Source organism: Rhinoraja longicauda, chromosome 20, assembly GCF_053455715.1.
Source record: "Rhinoraja longicauda isolate Sanriku21f chromosome 20, sRhiLon1.1, whole genome shotgun sequence".
In the NCBI taxonomy this organism is placed as follows: Eukaryota; Metazoa; Chordata; class Chondrichthyes; order Rajiformes; family Arhynchobatidae; genus Rhinoraja; species Rhinoraja longicauda.
Window position 1 is genome coordinate 21,609,779 of NC_135972.1, and position 24,094 is coordinate 21,633,872.

Consider the following 24,094-nt stretch of genomic DNA (forward strand, 5'->3'; position numbering starts at 1 on the left):
AAATTAAATTCTATATAAATCTCTTGGCTCTTGTAATGAAATTTTAAACAGATGAACAGTTAAACTAAGGAACTGCTCTTTCATGTTTTAAATTTAATTTAGCTTATTTATAGTCTGCAGTTGGTAAAGAATTTTCTTTTGGGGGGGGGGTTCTAAGAACCGATCAAAAGCACATGATTCACTGAGTTTAAACAGGTTTCTTTTCCCCTTTCAGTGAGGGGCCTCCTCTTTTTGCCAGCGATGAAGCTTGGTTTAGTGTTAGCAATACCAAGGCTTCAGACGGAGGCTTCCCGAGATCGCTTGATCATCCAGTTATAACCTGGCTGCCTCACATCAGATGCCGGTCATCGACTTGAGGAAGGGAATTAGGATCTGAAACAATGAAGCTTTGGTGGAGAACTTCAAGTTCCTGGGTGTGAATAACACCAGCAATTTGTCCAGAAAAAAACACACACATTTCTACCAGCCCCAAGAAAGCACATCAACGCCACTACTCCCGCAGAAAACCAGGGCAATTATCAGGATGCATCACATCATGGTTTGGGAATAGCTCCATCCAAGACTGCAAGACCATCACGCAAGCCAACCTCCCGTCCATTGACTCCCTTCCGTCACTGCCTCGGCAAGATCACCACCACAATAAAAGACCAGTCTCAACCCAGTCACTCCCTCTTCTCCCCTCTCCCATCAGGCAAGGAGTACAGAAGTGTGAAAACGCACACCTCCGGATTCAGGGAAAGATTCTTCCCAGCTGTTATCAGGCAACTGAACCATCCCATCACCAACTAGAGAGGAGTCCTGACCTACGATCTACCTCATTGGAGACCCTTGGACTATCTTTATTCAGACTTTATCTTGCACTAAACCCATTATACCTTTACCTTGTATCTGTACACTGTGGGTGAGTTGATTGCAATCGTGTATAGTCTTTCTGCTGTCTGGGTAGCACGCAATAAAAAAGCTTTTCACTGTACCTCAGTACTCGTGACAATAAACTAAGCTAAACCATGGAGCAATAATCCTTCAGCTGGCTCCTTGGTGAGACCTGGACCATTGCCAAACCCAGTGAGCAGTTATCCAACCTTCTGTGGAGTTGAGTAATTTCTTAAAATAAACGTTTATCAGAGGAAGGTCACATCAACTCAGGACTAAAGTGGGAAATAAATCACAAGAAATTAAATAACGTTCTTGGCCCGCCATGGCTTGGACGGTAAGTAGAAGTTAATCAGCGTGTTGACAGCGGGAGACAAGATAGCATGCGGACGCTGGAATCTTGAGCAAAGAAAACCCACAAAGTGCTGGAGGAACGCAGGAGGTCCAGCAGCATCTGTGGAAGGAAATGGACAGATGCCATTTTGTGTCGGGACCCTTCTTCAGACCGATGCGAAGAGAGAAAGCTGGTCTTTACTGGAGTTGAGAAGAACGAGAGGGGGGGGGGGGGTTGGGGGATCTCATAGAAGCTTACAAAGGACACACGCCAGACAACACAGTGGACAGCACTGCGGTAGAGTTGCTACCTTACAGTGCTGGAGATCCAGCTTCGATCCCGACTACGGGTGCTGTCCGTACGGAGTTTGCACGTTCTCCCTGTGACTGTGTGGGTTTTCTCCGGGTGCTCTGGTTTCCCCCCACATTCCAAAGACATGCAGGCTTGGAGGTTAATTGGCTTTGATAAAATTGTCAATTGTCCCCAGTGTGTAGGATAGTGCGAGTGTACGGGGTGATCGCCGGTTGGCACGGACTCGATGGGCCGTAGGGCCCGTTTCCACACTGTATCTCTAACGTTAAAGTAAAACACACGCAAGACACACAAGTTCTAACAAGAGACAAGGAGCTGCAGATGCTGGAATCCTAAACAAAATACAAAGTGCTGGAGGAACTCAATCGGTCAGGGAGCATCCGTTGAGGGAATGGGCATTCGACGGTTCAAGACATGACCCATCTAAAGAGTGATTGGAGTTGGGGGGAGAAAGCTGGAAAAGAGAGGAGAGAGGTAGAGGCAGGACAACGTCTGGCAAATGATAGGTGGCTATAGGTGAGGGAAGGGGATGAATTTGAGGAAGTTGTAACTCTGCCTTCCTCTCTCCACAGATGCCGCCTGACCTGACGAATACTGCCAGCATTCTCCGTTTTTCATTCAAAATTCAGAATTTTCTCAAACGTAAAAGAAAATTGCTCACAAGCTGCCCAACTCTTGTGGAAGGGAGTTGCGGTGCTGAAACAGCTGGAATAATGTCACCAGGACAGATACAAATATACAGATACAAATAATTAGTTGACGATGTATAACTCTTGGGGCAGATAATTCCATGGCATTAGCAGAACTCGACAAAGCACTTGAAACTAAACACTCCAGCTCCCCCTCCCATCCCATACTAACCTTCCAGAACTGGGCCTCCTCCATTGTCAGAGTGAGGCCCAACTCAGGTTGCCAACTGTCCCTTATTAGCCGGGACATCCCGTATTTTGGGTTAAATTGGTTTGTCCCATACAGGACCGCCCTTGTTCCCTATAAGGCCCGGGGGGCACTGTAGGCCCAGACGATGTAGGCCCGGTTGATGTAGGCCCGGTTGATGTAGGCCCGGACTCTGTAGGTCCAGAGGCCTGGGCGCCGCCGAACGGAGGTTGCATAGCAACCCGCCTCCCGGCCCGGGCAGCAAGGTCACGTGGGACACGGGGCGGTGATGTCACCTTGTCCCTTATTTGGGAGCGAGATAGTTGGCACCCCTAGGCCCAACACAAATTGGAGGAACAGCACCTCATACTTTGCATGGGCAGCTTACAACCCAGTGATATGAACATTGACTTCTCCAACTTCAAGTAACCTTTACTTTCCCTCTCTCTCCTTCCTCACCCATCCTAGTTCTCCAACTAGTTTCACTGTCCTCCCGATTGAATTTTACTGAAGGTGTGTCTCGTTGTCACCTTCCCCTCGGCTGAGAATGATCCATTCTACATTTTCCTCGACATTCGTCCCTTTTGATCTCATTTTCACACCTTAATCTTCGATATCTCTGTCTCCCTCTCCTGACTCTCAGTCTGAAGTAGGGTCTCGACCCGAAACGTCACCCATTCCTTCTCTCAAGAAATGCTGCCTGCCCCGCTGAGTTACTCCAGCATTTTGTGTCTATCTTCGACAAAGCAAACCCAGGCAACTTATCCAAGCAGCAGATCCTGAATCGCCACACATCAACCAAGAGGTTGTATGGTACCGTTCCCAGTGTAGTGCACCTCGACGGTGGAGCGGGCCGCTGGAGGCCCTGCAGCAGCCTGGGGTTTGGCTGGACCGGGCACCGCTCCAAGATGCCAAGCGCGTGGACTGGACATGGCCTACAGCGGCACAGGGCGACTGGGGCTGATGGTTGAAAAGGAATGGGTGACGTTTCGGTCTGAAGAAAGGTCCCAACCCAAAACGCCACCCATCATTTTTCTACGGGGCTGCCTGACCCGTTGGATAACTCCAACACTTTGTGTCTATCTTTGATACAAACCAGCATCTGTATGTCTTTGTTTCTACGTGAAGTCTAAAATCCCGAGTGCAACCGTGACAGTTCGCAGCTCGAAGTTTAGTTGTAGCTCTTTGTGTTCAATAACCTGATGGGGTGTCGAGAAGAAGCTGTTCCTGAATCAGTTTTTCAGGCTTCCTCCTGCTGGTAGCAACGAGATGAGAGAGCGGCCAGGATTGTGCTGGACTGAGTTCAACAACTCTCTGCAAATTCCTGCGGTCTTGGAAAGAGCTGTTCCCAAACCAAGCTGTGGTGTATACCAATGGTATGCTTTCCATGGTGCATCTGTAGAAGTATGAAAGAATCATTGGAGATGCTGTCCTCAGTCTCCTCAGGAAGTGGAGGCATTGGTCTGCCATCTTGGCCATTGCTTCAACACGGTTAGTCCACGACAGATCGGTGGTAATTTCAACGGAAAGGAACTTGAAGCTCTCATTCATTTCCACCTCTTCGCACCATTGAGTCCAAGTACTCCAACATGCCTCCTGGCGGCACAGTGGTGCAGTGGTGGAGCTGCTGCAATAGGTGCAGGAGGAGGCCATTCGGCCCTTCGAGCCAGCACCGCCATTCAATGTGATCATGGCTGATCATTCTCAATCAGTACCCCGTTCCTGCCTTCTCCCCATACCCCCTGACTCCGCTATCCTTAAGAGCTCTATCCAGCTCTCTCTTGAATACATTCAGAGAATTGGCCTCCACTGCCTTCTGAGGCAGAGAATTCCACAGATTCATAACTCTCTGACTGAAAAAGTTTTTCCTCATCTCAGTTCTAAATGGCCTACCCCTTATTCTTAAACTGTGGCCCCTTGTTCTGGACTCCCCCAACATTGGGAACGTGTTTCCTGCCTCTAACGTGTCCAACCCCTTAATAATCTTATACATTTCGATAAGATCTCCTCTCATCCTTCTAAATTCCAGTGTATTGCAGCGCCAGAGATCCGGGTTCGATCCTAAGTACGGGCGCTCTCTGTACAGTGCTTGCACGTTCTCCTTGTGACCGCGTGGGTTTCCTCCGGGTGCTCTGGTTTCCTCCCACATTCCAAAGACGTGCGGGTTCGTAGGCTTCTGTAAATTGCCCTTAGCGTGTGGGGGGTGGATGCAAAACTGGGATAACATAGACCTTGTGTGAATAGGTGATCAATGGGGGCATGGACTTAATGGGCCAAAGGACCTGTTTCCACGCTGTATCTCTAAACTAAACTATCTGAAGTCAGTGTCTGAGCTGAGCTCTTCCCAATCCAAGCCGAGATGCATCCCAGTACAGGTCCAACACCGATATTTCGGTAACTGGTGGGTGGTCTGGCACTGCCTTTAATCCGGACAAAATTACATGAGGGTACTTGAACCCCCCCCCCCCCGGAAGTCCCCCTGAAAATATAGCACCTAGGCCAGGTGAGGCAGGCGATCTCGTGGCTGATCGGTGGGTCCAATTTGCCACCTGTGGCCGGGGCTCTGGAACTCCGGCCCAGCCGGAGCCGGCAGATCCGTTCCCATCGCCGACTTCCGAGGCCAAATTTGCGGGCCAATATCTCGGCACCTCGGCGACCCAGGTGGACCATTGCACTCCTCTCGGAGGCCGTGGTCTCCGTTGGCCCGGCAATACGGATAATCCAGAAAGACTCTGGAACCAAGGGTGGCGGAAAGACGCTGGTGGACACGCAGCACGCTTTCCAGAGTGGACTGCTGCAAATGCGAGCTGGCTACGCACACACCAGCCTCTACCCTCCCACGTCACAACTGAAACTAACTCAGCAAGCCCGGAAGCATGCTTTAGATGGTGTCACACCAATGGGAACTTTGCATGACTTCTGCTGTACTGAAGCTGCAGAGGTGATGTTGAAATACAGTGCATTCACTAACTGCTGCTTACGATGGCTACAACCATCAGACTGACAAGTGTGAAGACGTCTTCCTGAAAATCTGACCCGCCACAGTCCATGTCTCGCTGAAACCAGTGACCCCGATGGACCAGCGATTGGAAACCACTTCACAGGGAACAGATCATTCAACATCATTCAATAAAAGAGATTTCTGTCCGTGAATTGTTTTTGTTTTAAAGAGGATACTTGTGCCGGTTCCACGTCCTTGTAAAAATGAAACGGAGACACTGGAGATTGATGCAAACGATACCAAAACCAAACAGGAACAGTTCATCAGAGAGTCATTGATCTGTACAGCAAAGAAACAGGCCCTTCGGCCCAACTCGTCCATGCCGACCAAGTTGCCTAACCGTGCTAGTCCCACTTCCCTGCACTTCAGCGCCATAGAGCCATGCCCACACCGACCAAGATGGCCCATCAACACTGGGCCCACCTGGCCACGTTTGGTCCACATCTCTCAAAACCCTTCCTATCCATGTACCTCGGAGTCAGAGTGCCACACAACACGGAAACAGGACCATCAGCCCAACTTGCCCACGCTGACCAACATGCCCCGTCTACACTAGTCCCATCTGCCTGCGCTTGGCCCATATATCCCTCTAAACCTTCTCCATCCATGTATCTGTCTAGGAGTCACTTGCATGCTAGAGGGTACGAGGTTCTTCCCAAGAGAAAGAGTGCAAGGTTGGCCTGTCGGAGATGTTTGGACCATGCATTAAGGATTTGGCCCAACGCACAGGCAAGCAATGCGAGGAATATCAGAAATGAAAGTCACAAATAACCTCTCACCTTAAACCCATGCCCTCTAGCTCTTCATTCCCCATTTGTGGAGAAACAAAGAGCTTTCACCCAAACATTGCCACTATTTTATAACATTAAATCGCTGTCATGCTGTAAACTATATTCTGCACTTGTGGGATTTTTCCCTTTGTACTTGATTGTACAAACATACAGTATAATCTGATTCAATAGTATAGATGCAAACAAAAGCTTTCTACTGTTTAGTTTAGTTTAGTTTAGTTTGAGATGCAGCATGGAAACAGGCCCTTCGGCCCACTGAGTCCCCGCCAGCCATCGATCACCCATACACAAGTTCTATGTAATCCCACTTTCACATCGTGCACACAAGGGGCAATTTACAGAGGGTCAATTAACATATAAACCTGGATGTCTTTAGAGTGTGGGGGGAATCCCACGCGGTCGCAGGGAGAACGTACGAACCATTCAGGCAGCACCGGTCGTCAGGATCGAACACGGGTCTCTGGCGATGGAAGGCAGCAACTCGACCGCTGCGCCACCGTGTTGCCCACTATATCTTGGCACTCGGGACAATAATAAATCAATACACACGTCTAAGATCATCCCTCGGCCGCCTGCACTCGAAGGAATGGAGTCCTCACCTGCCCAAACCTCTTTCACGAGTCCTGGCAACACCCTCGCAAATCTTCTCTGCACTCTTTCCAAATTAATGGCGTCCTTCCTATATATCTCCTCTAAACCTCTATTTCTTAAGCCTCGATATTCTTAAAAACCCTCTTGTCCAGGCTGTTGGTCACCTGTCCCAGTGTCTCGCATGAAGGCTCTGGGCCTGTACTCGCTGGAGTTCAGAAGCACAAGGAGGGAGGGGGGGACTCATTGAAACTTACTGAATAGTGAAATGCCTCGATAGAGTGGTTGTGGAGAGGAGGCTGTTGGAAGAGTCTGGGACCACAGGGCACAGCCTCAGAATGAAAGGATGTACCTGTGGAAAGGATGTACCTGTGGAAAGGATGTACCTGTGGAAAGGAGGGATTTCTTTAGTCAGAGGATGGCGAATCTGTGGAATTCATCGCCACAGACGGCAGTGGAGGACAAGTCTTTTGGGTATTTTTAAAGCAGAGATTGACAGATTCGTGATTAGTAAGGACGTCAAAGGTTATGGGGAGAAGGCAGGAGAATGGGGTTGAGAAGGAAAGAGAGATCAGCCATGATTGAAAGACCGGGTAGTCTCAATGGGTCGAATGGCCTAATTCTGCTCCTATCACTTATGAACTGGTATCTGTGTGGTGATTAGTATTGTTGTTTTATTATGCGTCTGTACAGTTCCTGGGGATATTCGTCTACAATAAAACCACCATCTCATCGCAGGTTTTGAGTGCTGTCAGCAGTCAAAGCCATAACCATCGTGAGTTCTGCTGTCGTTGCTACTGGGCCCATTCAGAGGCCCAGGCAGAGATCTAACTGGCATTCTCTGGAGCACCGTGTCTCGTTACATTCAGCAGACGATTGAGGCCTTCGTGACGCATTTGCAACGCTTCATTCATCCATCCACAGGACAAATTGCCCGGACGCAAGAAGTGAAGCACCCGGCGAGATCACCGAGCACGAGACTCTGCCCCCAAACAGCCATCATTTTATTAATCCAAGTAAATGTGACAAGTTCAATTCAATGCCCAAAATATCTCATGACCGGAACGCAGCAACAAACCGCAACTTAGGACATGGAGCTTCGAACAGCACTGCACAGGAACAGGCCCTTCAGCACTCAATGTCCGTACCAGGCACGATGTCAAGTTAAACTCATCTCTTGTGCCTGCACGTGGATGTGCAGACGATGTTTCCACTAGTGGGAGAGTCTAGGACCAGAGGGCACAGCCTCAGAATTATAAGGCTGCTCCTTTAGGAAGGAGATGAGGAGGATGTGCGATCCTCTGCACATCCACGCTCCTTTCAAAACGCCTTTAAAATGCCACTACCATACCAGCCTCCACCACCACCCCTAGCAGCACATTCCAGGCACCCACCACCCTCTGTGTAAAGAAACTTGCCCCGCACGTCTCACCTTAAAGCTTTGCCCTCCAGTCTTTGACATCTTCACCCTGCAAGAAAGGTCTTGGCTATCTACCATGTCTCTGACTCTCAACTTTACTTACTCCACCAGGTCTCCCCTCAGCTTCTGGCGCTCCAGAGAAAATAATCGTCCGCCCTGCCTCTCCTTATTGACAATACCCCCTAATCCAGGCAGCGTTCTGGTTAAAAGACACAAAATGCTGGTCGGTTCAGTGCGACTGAAGAAGGGGCCCAATGCAATCTGTCACCTGCTCCTGAGATGCTGCCTGACCTGCTGAGTTACTCCAGCACTGTGTGTCCTTTTTTGTTGTTGTAAATCAGCATCTGCAGTTCCTTGTGTCAGCAACCTCATCTACGCACCCTGTGCATTGTAGTGCCTCTAGGGTTGGCACAGTGGGTAAGCGGTAGAGTTGCTGCCTTACAGCGCCAGAGACCCGGGTTCGATCCCGACGACGGTTGCTGGCTGTATGGAGTTTGAACGTTCTCCGTGACCTGGTGGGTTTTCTCCGGATACTCCTGTTTCATCCCACATTGCAAAGACGTGCATGTTTGTAGGTCTGAAGAAGGGTCTCGGCCCGAAATGTCACCTATTCCTTTTCTCCAGCGATGCAGCCCGACCCGCTGAGTTGCTCCAGCATTTTGTGTCTTTCTTCCATGTTTGTAGGTTGATTGGCTTCTGTGACTCGTGTAGGTTAGAACTAGTGTACAGGTGATCGCTGGTTGGCATGGACTCGGTACATGGATAGAAAAGGTTTAAAGGGTAATGGGTCAAAGTTGGGCTGGAGGGCCTGTTTCCATGCTGTATAACTCTGTGATTCTACGACACTAATAAACCTTGTTAAGAGGAACGGGCACAAACATCCATGAGAATTTAATGGAGATTTGTCTTTCCTTATCAGCAGCCTGGTGTCTGAAGTCTACCACATTAAACTCACTAAGGCACAAGGACAAGTACAAAGGATCTATCATGCCTGCCATAACATTCAGAGCTGGGGCCTTATCTTGATACGATCCACCTACCCCACATCCACAACACTTGATATCTTTATTTAAAAGTTCAGTTGTGAACTCTTCAATTGACCCTGGGTGAGGGAGAAAGATTATCATCTCTGTGCGTTAATTCAGGAAGAAGCAATTCCTGATCACAGCCCCACAGATCCGGGCTTTCACTTTATGCCTCACCAGACTCCCCCACCCAATGGGAATGGGTTCCCTCCATCCCACCATCCAAGTCCCAGCTAGCTTCAAACATCGAAGGTGAGAGGGGGAGGGGGAGGGGGAGTTTTAATGGCGGCCCAGTGGCGCAGCGGGTAGAGCCGTTGCCTCGGAGCACCAGAGACCCGGGTTCAATCCTGACATCGGCTGCTGTCTGTGTGGGGAGTTTGCACGCACTCCCCGAGACTGCGTGGGTTTCCTCCGGGTGCTCCAGTTTCCTCCCACATCCCAAAGACAATAGACAATAATAGACAATAGACAATAGGTGCAGGAGAAGGCCATTCGGCCCTTCGAGCCCACACCGCCATTCAATGTGATCATGGCTGATCATTCTCAATCAGTAAAGGGTTTACAGGTTAACTGGCTTCCATAAAATTGCCCCCGGTGAGTAGGGAGTGGGATAACATAGACCTCGTGTTGACGGGTGATCGAAGGTCGGCGTGGACTCTGTGGGATGAACGCTGCATCTCTAAACTAAACTAAACATGCAAACTCCACACAGACAGCACCCGAGGTCAAGATCAAAAGCAGGTGTCTGGCACTGAGAGGTAGTACGTTTAAAGCTATTGGAAATTGTCAGGGCAAACTCAGTCATTAGTATGGAGAAACAAAGAACTACAGATGCTGGTTCGGCCACAGAGTGCTGGAGTAACTCAGCGTGTCAGGCAGCATCCCTGTCTCAACCCAGATCATCATCTATTCCTTTTCTCCAGCGATGCTGCCTGTCCCGCTGAGCCACTCCAACATTTTTGTGTCTATCTTCGGTGAAAAGCAGCATCTGCACTTCCTTCCTACATGTCTCTGGAGAGCATGGATGGGTGACGTTTGAGGCCGGGACCCTTTTTTTTCCAGACTGTGGCACATTCTCCAACACACAAGAAAAGAAGCCCATTGCTACACAATGGTCGCTGTTTAGAATTCTGGCAAACCTGCCCAACACAACAAGGCTATTCATCCCCATTATCTGCAAGCGATCCATTCTGTATTGCAGGCAGGTGGTACTGGCTGTGAGAAAAAAACACAATCGCTTTCGCTTTTGAACAATTACAAAATGATGATGTAGAGAATTCTCTCCCTCCCCACACCACTCTCAAAATGAAATTAAACCAACGTCAAGGATATGGTGTTAATCTACAGAAGATTTTGTCCCTGGATTTTGCACCTCTACAACTGAACCTCCGCAGACAGCAGCCTCGATAACAGCCCGGTTGCAAAGTCGCCAGAGTATAAATAGAAAGCCTCTTATTTTATTGCAACACTGACATGATAAAGCTGTGACGCTCAAAGGGTTAAAATATGTAAATCAGCTTCCACAGCACCTATCTAAAATATAAAATCACCCGCCCAAACAATGCAAAAACAAAATGCTGCATCAATTTGATGCAAAACGGGGATAAATCTGCACATCCAGATATCATTAAAAACCTTTTACACTTCATCACAAAGCAGTTTTTCTATTAAATGGTCCAGTTGCAATTGTGGTAACATTGGATTGAGATTACCTACACACACACACATCCATTGAGAAAGGACTAGGCAAATACAGTCAACGTTAACTTCTGAAAATGTGCACTTATTCAGCCAAGAGAAGTCAGAGAGGGTGGGGTGGAGGCGGCTGAGGTGAGAGACCTAGTTGTAATATCACAAAAGTGGGGCAATAAAATGCCCTTTTCTAATGTGATGTTTCTGCACGCCAGCGGCTCAGTGCCGCCACCTGGTGTACAGCGGCAAAGCTGCGCCGTCCCTTTCCCAATCCTGGCAGAGTGGGAGTGGGGGGGGGTAGAGAGAGAGAGAGAGAGAGAGGTGCAGGGTACAAACGTGCAAAATCTACCCACAAGACAAATGGAACTGCATTTTGTATTTTACGCATTAAAACCTCCTCACTTCGCCTGGGAACTCTGCTTTTGCACAAATCACCTGTCAGCCCCACGAAAGCACGTTTGCAATCCCTGCCACGAATGCACAGTGTGTCTGGAAGCCAGTGCACTGCAAATTTTTTTTTTTTGTTACCTGTCATTTAAAAAAAAAATACAAATAACCCTCGTCCCCTGCGTTTTAAACGTTAAATTCTCAACGACTGCACGAATTGCGACCGAAACTTCCGAAGGATAATCTGCGCTCGCCTTACCTTTTTAAAAAAATATATATAATTGCAGAGTAACAGAGACAGAACCACGCTGAGTGCAAATTCTCCTGATGTGTTCCGTTGTGAGAGAGAGAGAGAGAGAGAGAGAGACTGACTGGGTCTCAGAACAGACACGGGGCTGGTGCAGAGGCGAATGCTTCAGTCTCTCAGGCGTTATTTTCCAAACCTTCTCTTCTCCATAATTCAAATACAGATAACAACCCACCACACACACACACACACAAATAATAATTCTAGAAGCGAGGATAATGGGTGTTGTAGTTAGACAGACATCCACCACCTTCTGTGTGAAGCCTCGATGTAATTTCGACACGCATTCCAACTTAAAGACACAGACACAAAATAACCAACACATAAAAAACACCAACTCCAGACAAAGATAGTATCATTTCTTTGTGTGCGAGGCAAGATCTGTTTGAGGGGTGATCCCGTTTTTTCCCCCCAAAACACACTCACAGCAGAAAGATTTTGTTTTAAAAACACCTGACTATAGGAATAGTAATAGTATATATATATAAATATATAATAGAAAAGTAGATGCTGGTTTCCAGACGCACAAAGCTGGAGAAACTCAGCGGGTCAGGCAGCATCTCTGCAGAAAAAGGAATGGTTGATGGTTTGGGTGGAGACCGTTCTTCAGACTGAGACTCAGGGGAGAGGGGGACGGGAGATATCGAAGGTGCACAGAACAAATGAATGACAGATATGATCAAGGAAAGGCGGAGCCCACAATGGTCAGAGGGAATAGGATTAGAATTAGGCCATTCGGCCCATCAAGTCTACTCCGCCATTCAATCATGGCTGATCTATCTCTCCCTCCCACCCCGTCCTCCTGCCTTCTCCCCATAACCTCTGACACCCTTACTAATCAAGAATCTATCTATCTCTGAATGGTCCATTGTTGGCTGTGGGGAAGGTGATAACCAGTTATACAAACAGCGGAACTGAACAGGATGACAGTGGAACTGGTACCACGACTGGGTTGGGGGATGGACAGAGAGGGACAGAGAGAGAGAGAGAGAGGGGTTAGTTGAAGTTAGAAATGTGGTGGATTAGAAATCACAACAACCAAACCATCAAAGAGATTAAATGAAGAAAACAACTGCAGATGCTGGTCCTCATTCTTCAGGAAACGGGGCTTCCCCTCCTCCATTATAGATGAGGCTCTTACTAGGGTCTCTTCTACATCCCGCAGCTCTGCTCTTGCTCCCCCTCCCCCTACTCGTAACAAGGACAGAATCCCCCTCGTTCTCACCTTCCACCCCACCAGCCAGCGTATCCAACAAATCATCCGCCAACATTTCCGTCACCTACAACGGGACCCCACCACCGGCCATATCTTCCCATCCCCTCCCCTTTCTGCGTTCCACAGAGACCGTTCCCTCCGTAACTCCCTGGTCCACTCGTCCCTTCCTACCCAAACCACCCCATCCCCGGGCACTTTTTCTTGCAACCTCATGAGATGCAACACCTGTCCCTTTACCTCCCCCCTCAACTCCATCCAAGGACCCAAACAGTCTTTCCAGGTGCAACAGAAGTTCACCTGCACCTCCTCCAACCTCATCTATTGCATCCACTGCTCCAGATGTCAACTTATTTACATCGGCGAAACCAAGCGCAGGCTCGGCGATCGCTTCGCTCAACACCTGCGCTCGGTCCGCGTTAACCAATCTGATCTCCCGGTGGCCGAGCACTTCAACTCCCCCTCCCACTCCCAGTCTGACCTTTCTGTCATGGGCCTCCTCCAGTGCCATAGTGAGGCCCACCGGAAATTGGAGGAACAGCACCTCATATTTTGCCTGGGCAGTTTGCAGCCCAGTGGTATGAACGTCGACTTCTCCAACTTTAGGTAGTTCCTCTGTCCCTCTCTTCCTATCTCCCTTCCCAGATCTCCCTCTATCTTCCTGTCTCCACCTATATCCTTCCTTTGTCCCGCCCCCCTGACATCAGTCTGAAGAAGGGTCTCGACCCGAAACGTCACCCATTCCTTCTCTCCCGAGATGCTGCCTGACCTGCTGAGTTACTCCAGCATTTTGTGAAGAGATTAAATGATGTCAGCTGCAGTTCTCTGGCAATTAGTCACTGGGTCCAAAAGATTCAGTCCCACTCCAGAGAGACCCCAGCAATAAAAATCTCCAGTGGAAAAACATAGGGTGTGCCACTGTCATCAGTGTTAGTTTTGGATGGGATGTTTTATTTACAGAGTGATCACTGGTCAGCACAGGCTCGGTGGGCCGAAGGGCCTGTTTTCGCGATGCAACTCTAAAGTCAAAAGACTCTCTGCGCAGACACAAGGAACAGCGAACAAAATGTGTAAGAATGAACTGCAGATGCTGGTTTATACCGAAGTTAGACACAAAGTGCTAGAGTAACTCTGCGGGTCGGGCAGCATCTCTGGAGATAAAGGATGGGTGATGTTTCGGGGCGGGACCCTTCTTCAGACTGCTAGAAAGGTCTGAAGTAGGGTCCCAACCACAAAATGTCACCCATCCTTTTACTCCAGAGATGCTGCCTGACCCACTGAGTTACTCCAGCACTTTGTGCCTGTCTTCAAGGAACTGCAAATGTGAGGTAGTTAGTTTATCTTAGGGTACAGTGAAAAACTATGTTTCATGCTCTCCAGCCTGCAGAAAGACTGAACATGATTACAATCGAGCTGTCCGCAGTGTACAGATACAGGATAAAGGAAATTATATTTATTGCAAGATAAAGTACTGGGATCCTGAGCAAAAAAACAAAGTGCTGGAGGAACTCAACAGGTCAGGCAGCTCACGTGGAGGGAATGGACGGGCATCAAAGGCTCCCAGCCTGAAACATCGGCTGTCTATTTCCCTCAACAGATGCTGCCTGACCCACTGAGTTGAGTTGAGTTTAGAGATACAGCGTGGAAATAGGCCCTTCGGCCCAACGAGTCCTCGATGACCAATGATCATGTGTATACGAGTTCTATTCTACACACTAGGGACAATTTACAGAAGCCAATTGACCTTGCACATCTGTGGAATGTGGGAGGAAACTGTGGCACCCGGTGCGGCTCCTTGTCACCCACTGGTCTCCTTGTCACCCACGTGGTCACAGGGAGAGTGTGCAGACCCTGTACAGACAGCACCTGTGGTCTGGATCGAATCTGGGTCTTTGGTGCTAGAGACAATAGACAATAGGTGCAGGAGGAGGTCATTTGGCCCTTCGAGCCAGCACCGCCATTCAATGTGATCATGGCTGATCATTCTCAATCAGTACCCCGTTCCTGCCTTCTCCCCATACCCCCTGACTCCGCTATCCTTAAGAACTCTATCTAGCTCTCTCTTGAATGCATTCAGAGAATTGGCCTCCACTGCCTTCTGAGGCAGAGAATTCCACAGATTCACAACTCTCTGACTGAAAAAGTTTTTCCTCATCTCAGTTCTAAATGGCCTACCCCTTATTCTTAAACTGTGGCCCCCTTGTTCTGGACTCCCCCAACATTGGGAACATGTTTCCTGCCTCTAACGTGTCCAACCCCTTAATAATCTTATACGTTTCGATAAGATCTCCTCTCGTCCTTCTAAATTCCAGTGTAAACAAGCCTAGTCCCTCCAGCCTTTCAACATACGATAGTCCCGCCATTTCGGGAATTAACCTAGTAAACCTACGCTGCACGCCCTCAATAGCAAGAATATCCTTCCTCAAATTTGGAGACCAAAACTGCACACAGTACTCCAGGTGCGGTCTCACTAGGGTCCTGTACAACTGCAGAAGGACCTCTTTGCTCCTATACTCAACTCCTCTTGTTATGAAGGCCAACATTCCATTGGCTTTCTTCACTGCCTGCTGTACCTGCATGCTTCCTTTCAGTGACTGATGCACTAGGACACCCAGATCTCGTTGTACGTCCCCTGTTCCTAACTTGACACCATTCAGATAATACTCTGCCTTCCTATTCTTACCACCAAAGTGGATAACCTCACACTTATCCACATTAAACTGCATCTGCCATGCATCCGCCCACTCACACGACCTGTGAGGCAGCAACTCTACCACTGCGCTACTGTGTTGCCAGAACGTTGTGGTTTTTTTTGCTCAATGTCTCTCTCTCTCTCTCTCTTGTGTGTGTGTGTGTGTGTGTGTGTGTGTGTGTGTGTGTGTGTGTGTGTGTGTGTGTGTGTGTGTGTGTGTGTGTGTGTGTGTGTGTGTGTGTGTGTATGTATCAAAGATCCCAGGCATCTTCATTTGAAGGGGCAGCCGATATCCCCTCTGTGACACAACAAACTCAACAAACGTACTAAATAAACACCTTGTCACTTGTATCTGACATTAGCTGCTTTGCAAAAGTTGCCACGCCTTTCAGCATTCCGTCAATGGCAGTGAAAGGTGTGAATATGGAAGGTGCCGTGGAAATAACACTCTTTTATTTCAGGCAGTAGAAACAAAGGAACTGCAGGTGCTGGTTTACAAAAACAAAAGACACAAAGTGCTAAAGTAACTCAGTGGGTCAGGCAGCATCTGTGGACAGGTGACATTTTGGGTTGGGTTGGGTTGGGTCCCTTCTTCAGACTGGCTTCAAAGCATACATACTTTAGTGAAGGTGAACATCATTCAGCTGCCTGCGGTGTCTTACAGATAGGTACCATAGGTTTTTTATTGATTGATTGATTGCTTGATTATTTGGTTGATTATTTGGTTGATTAATTGGTTGATTATTTGGTTGATTAATTGGTTGATTAATTGGTTGATTAATTGGTTGATTAATTGGTTGATTAATTGGTTGATTAATTGGTTGACTGACTGATTGATTGATTGATTATATAGCAGGGAAACTGGCCCTTCGGCCCACCGAGTCCGTGCCAATCATCGCTCCCCCTTTCACATTAGTTCTATGTTATCCCACTCTCTCATCCACTCCCTGCACACCAGGGGCAATTTACCAGAGGCCAATTAACCTACAGATCTGCACGTCTTAGGAATGTTGGAGGAAACCGGAGCGCCCGGAGGAAACCCACGCGGTCACAGGGAAAATAGACACACTCAGCACACACAGCAGCCGAGGTCAGGGTTGAACCCGGGTCTCTGGCGCTGTGAGGCAATGGTTCTACCAGCTGCACCACTGTGTCGTCCATTTTTGTTAGACTTTAGAGATACAACGTGGAAATATGCCCTTCGGCCCACCAAGACCGTGCCGACCAGTGATCAGCCGGTACATTTGCACTATCCTGCACTGGGGACAATTTACAGAAGCCAATTGCCCCCCCAGCAGGGACTTTACAGAGGCCAATTAACCTACAAACCTGCACGCCTTTGGGATGTGGGAGGAAACCGGAGCACCCGGAGAAAGCCACGCAGTCACAGGGCGAACGTGCAAACTCTGAACAGGCAGCACCTGTAGTCAGGATCGAACCTGGATCTCTGATGCTGTAAGGCAGTGAATCCACCGTTGCACCACTGTGCCACCCAGTTAAAGTGACTGAATAATGAAACGACCAATGCATTGCCATCCATGGAGAACAACATCTCAGGACTGAGTCTTCTTATCATCAGGTGTCAGTCAGAGAGAAGGTGGGAGAAAGATTAAACTCTGCTGATGGATTGGAAGTGAAGATTAACACAGTCTGGCAAAGATGCAGAACAACTGTTTCATTCGACTATACACAAGGGGAAAACAGAACCAAACTTCCAGCTATCCATGGTGAACGTAATTACTCCCATGTGAATGAAAGTAGATATTCACCAAGCACTGAGGACAATAAATCCCCAGTGAGAATAATCTTTTAAATGGATTTGTCCACCTCCATCTCCCTACCTCTTCCAAACCATCTACAATCCCCTTCTGTTGATTCCTGGACCACCCATTATCTCCTTTGTCCCAACACCGGTACAGCTGGTAGAGTTGCTGCCTCACAGCGCCAGAGACCCAGGTTCAATCCTGACAATGGGGGCTGTCTGGTTGGAGTTTGCACGTTCTCCCTGCGACCGCCTGGGTTTTCTCTGGGTGCTCCCCTTTCCTCCCACATCCCAAAGACGTGCACGTTTGTAGGTTAATTGGCCTCTGGTGTGTAGGGAGTAAATAAGAAAGTGGGATCATGTAGAACAGTGGTGGCACAGTGGTGGGGTTGCTGCCTTACAGCGCCAGAGACCCGGGTTTGATCCTGACTACAGGTGCTGTCTGTGCGGAGTTTGCACATTTTCCCAGTGACTGCGTGGGTTTTCTCCGGGTGCTCCGGTTTCCTCCCACATTCCAAAGACGTGCAGGTTTGTAGGTTGATTGGCGGGGATAGAAGTGGTGTACGGGAGATTGCTGGGCGGCGTGGACCCGATGGGCTGAAGGGCCTGTTTCCACGCTGTATCTCTAATACTGGTGGTGTGAACGGGTCAGGTTGGACTCGGTGGACCAAAGGACCTGTTCCCGCGCCGTGTCTCCGCACTAAACTAAACCGGGCTCAGGAAAGACCCGCATGCATGAAACATGTTAAACACGGCAGCTTCTGCCATCGAGGGGCACCGGGACCTGTGTCTTCCTCACAAAGGAAGTTTGTCGGTTTGCTTTGTCCCTTCTTCTGCACAATGCCAGACAGTGATTCCTATCTGCACATTCTGACAAGCTGCATACATTATCTAGAATAACATGCATAGCCAGTTCTGTTATCACAGCACCAGACACAGCCTCATGAAAAGCCAGAGATGGATTTACCAGGCTAAACATCAGGAGTCCCTGCAGTGTTCTCCATCTGCAGTTACCTGCTGGAAAGCCTTTACCAGCTGCTGCGGCAGCTTCAGCAGCTATTAAATGCGGCACAGTGTCGCAGCAGGTAGAGCCGCTGCCTCACACGGTGACGCCCGGGTTAGGGTCACCATTCTCCCCGTGACCGCGAGGGTTTCCCCCCACATCACAAAGACGGCAGGTTTGCGGGTTAATTGGCCTGTAGTTTGTAGGGAGTGGATGCAGGGAGTGGTAAATCTGTGGAATTCATCGCCACAGACAACGTTGGAGGCCGATTCATTGAGTGTTGTTAAAGCGGACATTGATAGATTTGTGATTAGTAAGGGCATCGAAGGTTACGCGGAAAAGGGGCTGAGAGGGAAAGATAGATCAGCCATGATTGAATGGCGGAGTAGACTCGATGGTCTAATGGTCTTAAGACAGCGCAGACATAGGACCTTCGGGCCACCGAGTCCACGCCTTCCAGCGATCACCCCATACACCAGCACTATTCTACACACTAAGGACAACTTACAATTTTTACCAAAGCCAATTAACCTACTAACCTCTACATCTTTGGAGTGTGGGAGGAAACCGGGGCACCCGGAGAAAACCCACATGGTCACGGGGAAAACGTACAAACTCCATACATACAGCACCCGTAGTCAGGATCGAACCCGGGTCTCTGGTGCTGTGAGCAACAACTGTACCGCTGCGCCACCGTGCCACCTCGGATTATGGATGCAAAAATAGGATAACGTAGAACTAGCGTGAATGGGTGATCGCTGGTCAGTGTGGATGAAGGACCTGTTTCCATGCTGCACCTAAACTACACTAAGTATTGCCACGTGTTTTTTCATGTCAACCTAATAGAGAACGCAAAGGCACAAGAAACAGCCGACGCCGGGACTTCGTTTAGAGATACAGCACAGAAACAGGCCCCTCGGCCCAACCAGTCCACGGTGACCAGCGATCACCCTGTACATTAGCACTATCCTACACACTAGAGACAATTTACAATTCTTACCGGAGCTAATTAACCCACAAACCTGTACGTCTTTGGAGTGTGGGGGGAAACCGGAGCACCCGGAGAAAACCCAAGTGATTCCAGGGAGAACGTACAAACTCCGTACAGACAACGCCCGTAGTCAGGATCAAACCCGGGTCTTTGGCGCTGTGTGGCAGCAGCACTACCGCTGTGCCTCATCTTGAACAAAACACCTAATGCTGGAGGGTCTCAGCGGGTCAAGCAGCATCAAAGGAGGGGAATGGACAGGCAACGTTTCAGGTCCAGACACCTCTTCAGACTCGTCACTAAAAATGGGTCCGGACCCAAAACATCACCTGTGCATTCCCTCCCTAGATGCTATCTGACCCGGTGCAAGGAAATTCAAGGTAGACACAAAATGCTGGAGTAACTCAGCGGGTCAGGCAGCATCTCGGGAGAGAAGGAATGGGTGACGTTTCAGGTCGAGACCCTTCTTCAGAAGGAAATTCAGTTGATTATCTCCACTGAAATGGCATCAATGACTATGGCCCCAGAATGGAATCCTCCTTAATCCCTACAAAATCCTGACCTTAGATCCCGATCACCCAATCTACTTCATTCTGCACCTCACATTTTTTTTAAATCTGCACTTTCTCTTTTCTGCAATGCTTTAATGTTAAAACACTATATATCACACGCAGGCATCTATCTCTTTGTGCCACCTGTTGTACTTGTATATGGCTTGATTGTATTCATGTATAGTATGACCAGATACCACACCAGCAGAGCTTTTCACTGTGTCTCGGGACATGTGACAACAATACATCAGCCATTCGTTTATAGTCCGCAGGTCAAAGTCTGTCTCCCAGCCTAAAGGTAGTGATATCAGGGGAACTAAACAACATGGGATAACTGCAGGGGGATAACACTGTCACACCCCGGTCACTCCCTCTTCTCCTCTCTCCCGTCAGGCAAGAGGTACAGAAGTGTGACAACGCACACCTCCAGATTCAGGGACAGTTTCTTCCCGGCTGTTATCAGGCAACTGAACCGTCCTCTCACCCTCTGGAGAGCAGTCCAGAGCTCCCATCGACCTTATTGGGTACCTGCGGACTATTTTAATGGACTTTATCTTGCACTAAACTTTATGCCTTTTATCGTGTGTCTGTGCATTGTGGACAGCTTGATTGCAATCATGTATCGTCTTTCCGATGACTGGATAGCAAGCAACAAAAAAGCTTTTCACTGTACCTCAGTACATGTGACAATAAACAAAACTAAAGTGGATAATCTCCCGTGATCTCATTCAAGGATCTAAACTATTCTACTCCCACATCTGGTTCTTATGGATTGAGTAGACAAACAAGCTCGAGGTGAAGAATGACCTTCATTAATTGACCCCAACAACTGCAGGCTTCAACTGGACCCAGGTTTAGTTTAGAGACACAGTGTGGAAACAGGCCCTTTGGCCCACCGAGTCCATGCAGATCTTCGATCACCTGTTCACACCAGTTCTACCCTATGCACTAGGGACAATTTACAGAAGCCAATTAACCTACAAACCTGCACGTCTTTGGGATGCGACAGGAAACCGGAGCACCCGGAGGAAACCCACACTGTCACAGTCATACACTGCGGAAACAGGCCCTTTGGCCCAACTTGCCCACACCGACCAACATGTCCCATCTGCATGCATTTGGCCCATATCCCCCAAAACCTGTCATATCCATGTATCTGTTCAATGTTTCTTAAATATTGCGATAGTCCCTGCCTCAGCTACCTCCTCCGGCAGCTCGTTCCATACACCCACCACCCTTTGTGTAAAAAAGTTACCCCTCAAGTTCCAAGTAAATCTTTTCCCCCTACATTAACCTCTGCTGATTGGTTTAGCACGCAACAAAAGCTTTTCACTGTACCTCGGTACACGTGACAATAAACTAAACTAAACTAAACCTATGGCCTCCAGTCGCAGGGAGAACGTACAAACTCCGTACAGACAGCTCCTGTAGTCAGGAGGGAACCCGGGCCTGTGGCACTGGAGGGCACCAGCTTAGGTTAATATTTTGTACGGCAATGTATTTTGCCTCGTTGCTGCATGGCATGAAAATTAATACAGAGTCCTCATCAACAAATCTAATCATCAGAGATGCTCCTGTTGATCAGAGGGACTCCCCACTGCTACAACCTGTTTAAAATGTATTAGGTGATACTTAAAAACGTCTTTCAAATTGGCTAGATGGTGCCATGATGGGATATGAGAATCTGAAATTTATTCAAACAGCTGGATGGAGTTGAAACAGCCTGAATCAAATACATACTTGTTAAATACAACCAAACGCACATAAGACTCATTCTCAGATTTCCAGGCACCATCCCCCAGTGCAAATGGACGAGTGGTAAGCACGGAGATAACAAGAAGCACGACTGCAAAGACTTGTGCATGGATCCGTCTGATCTTTCGCTTCACCACACAACAACTTCAAATCTAATGTGTAGGAAGGAACTGCAGATGCTGGTTTACGTGGAGATAGACACATAACAATGCTGGAGTAACTCAGCGGGTCAGGCAGCATCCCCGCTGAGTTACTCCAACATTTTGTGTCCATCTTCAGTCCAACCTGTTAATGTGTTCTGTTGTCGGAGAGCAAGACTCGCAGTGCGATCGACGGTGAGACTTCACGCCTATTAGATGCACGTGCAGCCTATTACACAAAAGGGCAGCACGGTGGCGCAGCAGTAGAGCTGCTGCCGAACAGCACCTGACACCTGGGCTCGATCCAACCTACGGTGATTACAATACCAAATAACCATGCAATTATGTTCATGGGATAACTTCTCATCGTTGCCTCATACAGACAAAACATTACCTCCCAACTTTTCTTTCCAATGAAAGTTTAGAGATACAGTATGGAAACAGGTCCTTCAGCCCACCGAGTCCAGGACGCCCTTACACTATTTCGATGCTATCCCATTTTCCGCATTTCGACACACTAGGGGCAATTTACAATTTGCAGAAGCTAAATAAAGAACAATGCCGCACATCTTTGGGATGTGGGAGGGAACCAGTGCACCCACATGGTCACAGGGAGAACAGGCTAACTCTGCACAGACAGCACCCGTAGTCAGGATCAAACCTGGGTCTCTGTCGCTGTGAGGCAGTGGATCTACCACCGTGCCCCCAAATGCAAATGCAAGCAAATTATTATTTTTTTTTTTTTACTTCATTGTTCTCTCTCTTGTTTTTCCTCCCCTTTCTCTCTTTCATCTCTCTCATTCTCTGCATTTCCATGCAGCAACCTAATTGTCTTCGTCTGCCAGCAATCCGTTGCTTACAGCCCTGACTCCAGATCTCAGAGGGATGTACCTGTATTTCTATATTAGCCATCTTCTCTACAAAGAAGCAATGGGCTTTTGGCAACATCTGTTCTTAATCTCCGTGCAAATGTCAGTGGCTGGCGCAATTATTGAATCTTTATCGTTAATTGGAAAGCAAAAAAAAAAAAAAACAGCAGCAAAACTTGTAGCAGAATAGAAAATGTCAATATTTTCAGCTTCTCATTAAAAAAGGGAAAGTAATTAAATTTTCTTTCACGCACTATTATCTATATTGCAAACATTCACAGTGCCATTATGTTCAATGAGAAACATCTTACTATCGTTCAAAGGCTGATGCCTTTAGTAGTGAGGAGTCTGTGTCAAATAAAATTAAAGTCATTATTTTCATGGAGTATCTCAAAACAAAGAAAGAACATCCATAAATACACATGCACTGGGGATGGTATTTTATGGCACAGGACAGATGTGTTTGCATAGGTTTGCTCTCTCCCTGTCTAGTTGAGTTGAGTTTACGATACAATACAATATATCTTTATTGTCATTGTACAGGGGTATGAGATTGGGAATGCGCCTCCCATATGATGCAACAATTTAATTAATTTAAACAACAACAACCGAACGAAACAAATTGTAACAGTTTTAAGACAGAATAAAGTGCAAGTAGATCTGTGCCGGTTCACTGTGCGATGTGACCATCCGGCTCAGCAGGACCGGATCATAGCAGCTATGGCCCTGGGGATGAAGCTGTTCCTGAGTCTGGAGGTGCGGGCGTAGAAGGCCTTGTATCGTCTGCCCGATGGAAGGAGTTCGAACAGACTGTTGCAGGGGTGTGAGGAGTCTTTGTGGATGCTGGTGGCTTTTCTGAGGCATTCTGAGACAGTCGTTGCTGTGCCTTCTTGACCAGCGCAGCGGTGTTATTGGACCATGTTAGGTCCTCTGAAATGTGAGTGCCCAGAAACTTGAAGCTGGACACTCTCTCCCCATTGATAAAGATCGGGGCGTATTCCCCGTTATGTGACCTACGGAAGTTGATGATGGTAGTATTTAGGAACAGGTTGTTATCTGAGCACCAGTCCGCCAGGTTCTGCACCTCTGCTCTGTAGTTTGTTTCATCACCGCTGGTGATCAGCCCGATCACCGTTGTGTCGTCTGCAAACTTAACAATGGTGTTGGTGTCGAATGCAGGAACACAGTCGTGTGTGAAGAGGGAGTAGAGCATGGGCCGATACAACGTGGAAACAGGCCCTGCAGCATAACTTGCCCAAACTGATCAAGATGTCACAACTACACTTGTCTCACCTGCCCACTTTGGGACCATATCCTTCCAAACCTTTCCTATCGTGTTACAGTTGTGCAGAACATTGGGGAGGCCACATTTAGCGTATTGCATTCAGTTTTGGTCACGCTGTGATAGGAAAGATGTTGTTAAGCTGGAAAGGGTAAATCTCAGAGAAGATTTACGAGGATGTTGCCAGGACTCAAGGGAAGAGGTTGAACAGGCTAGGACTTTATTCTTTGGCG

General features: G+C 48.2%; 1 protein-coding gene across 2 annotated transcripts in view; it reads right to left on the minus strand.

Annotated features, from left to right (window-relative positions):
- The window catches only part of nav3 (neuron navigator 3), a 579,072-nt gene that overhangs the window by 355,759 nt on the left and 199,219 nt on the right, over window positions 1-24,094 (minus strand). Inside the window, exon 1 of one of the 2 annotated variants that reach the window (XM_078417159.1) lies at window positions 11,559-11,683. The exons of the other annotated variant lie outside the window; for it this stretch is intronic. The gene's annotated coding sequence lies outside the window, so the exon portion shown is untranslated. Of the gene's footprint in view, window positions 1-11,558; window positions 11,684-24,094 lie in introns of those variants that run through there. 2 annotated transcript variants of the gene reach the window in all.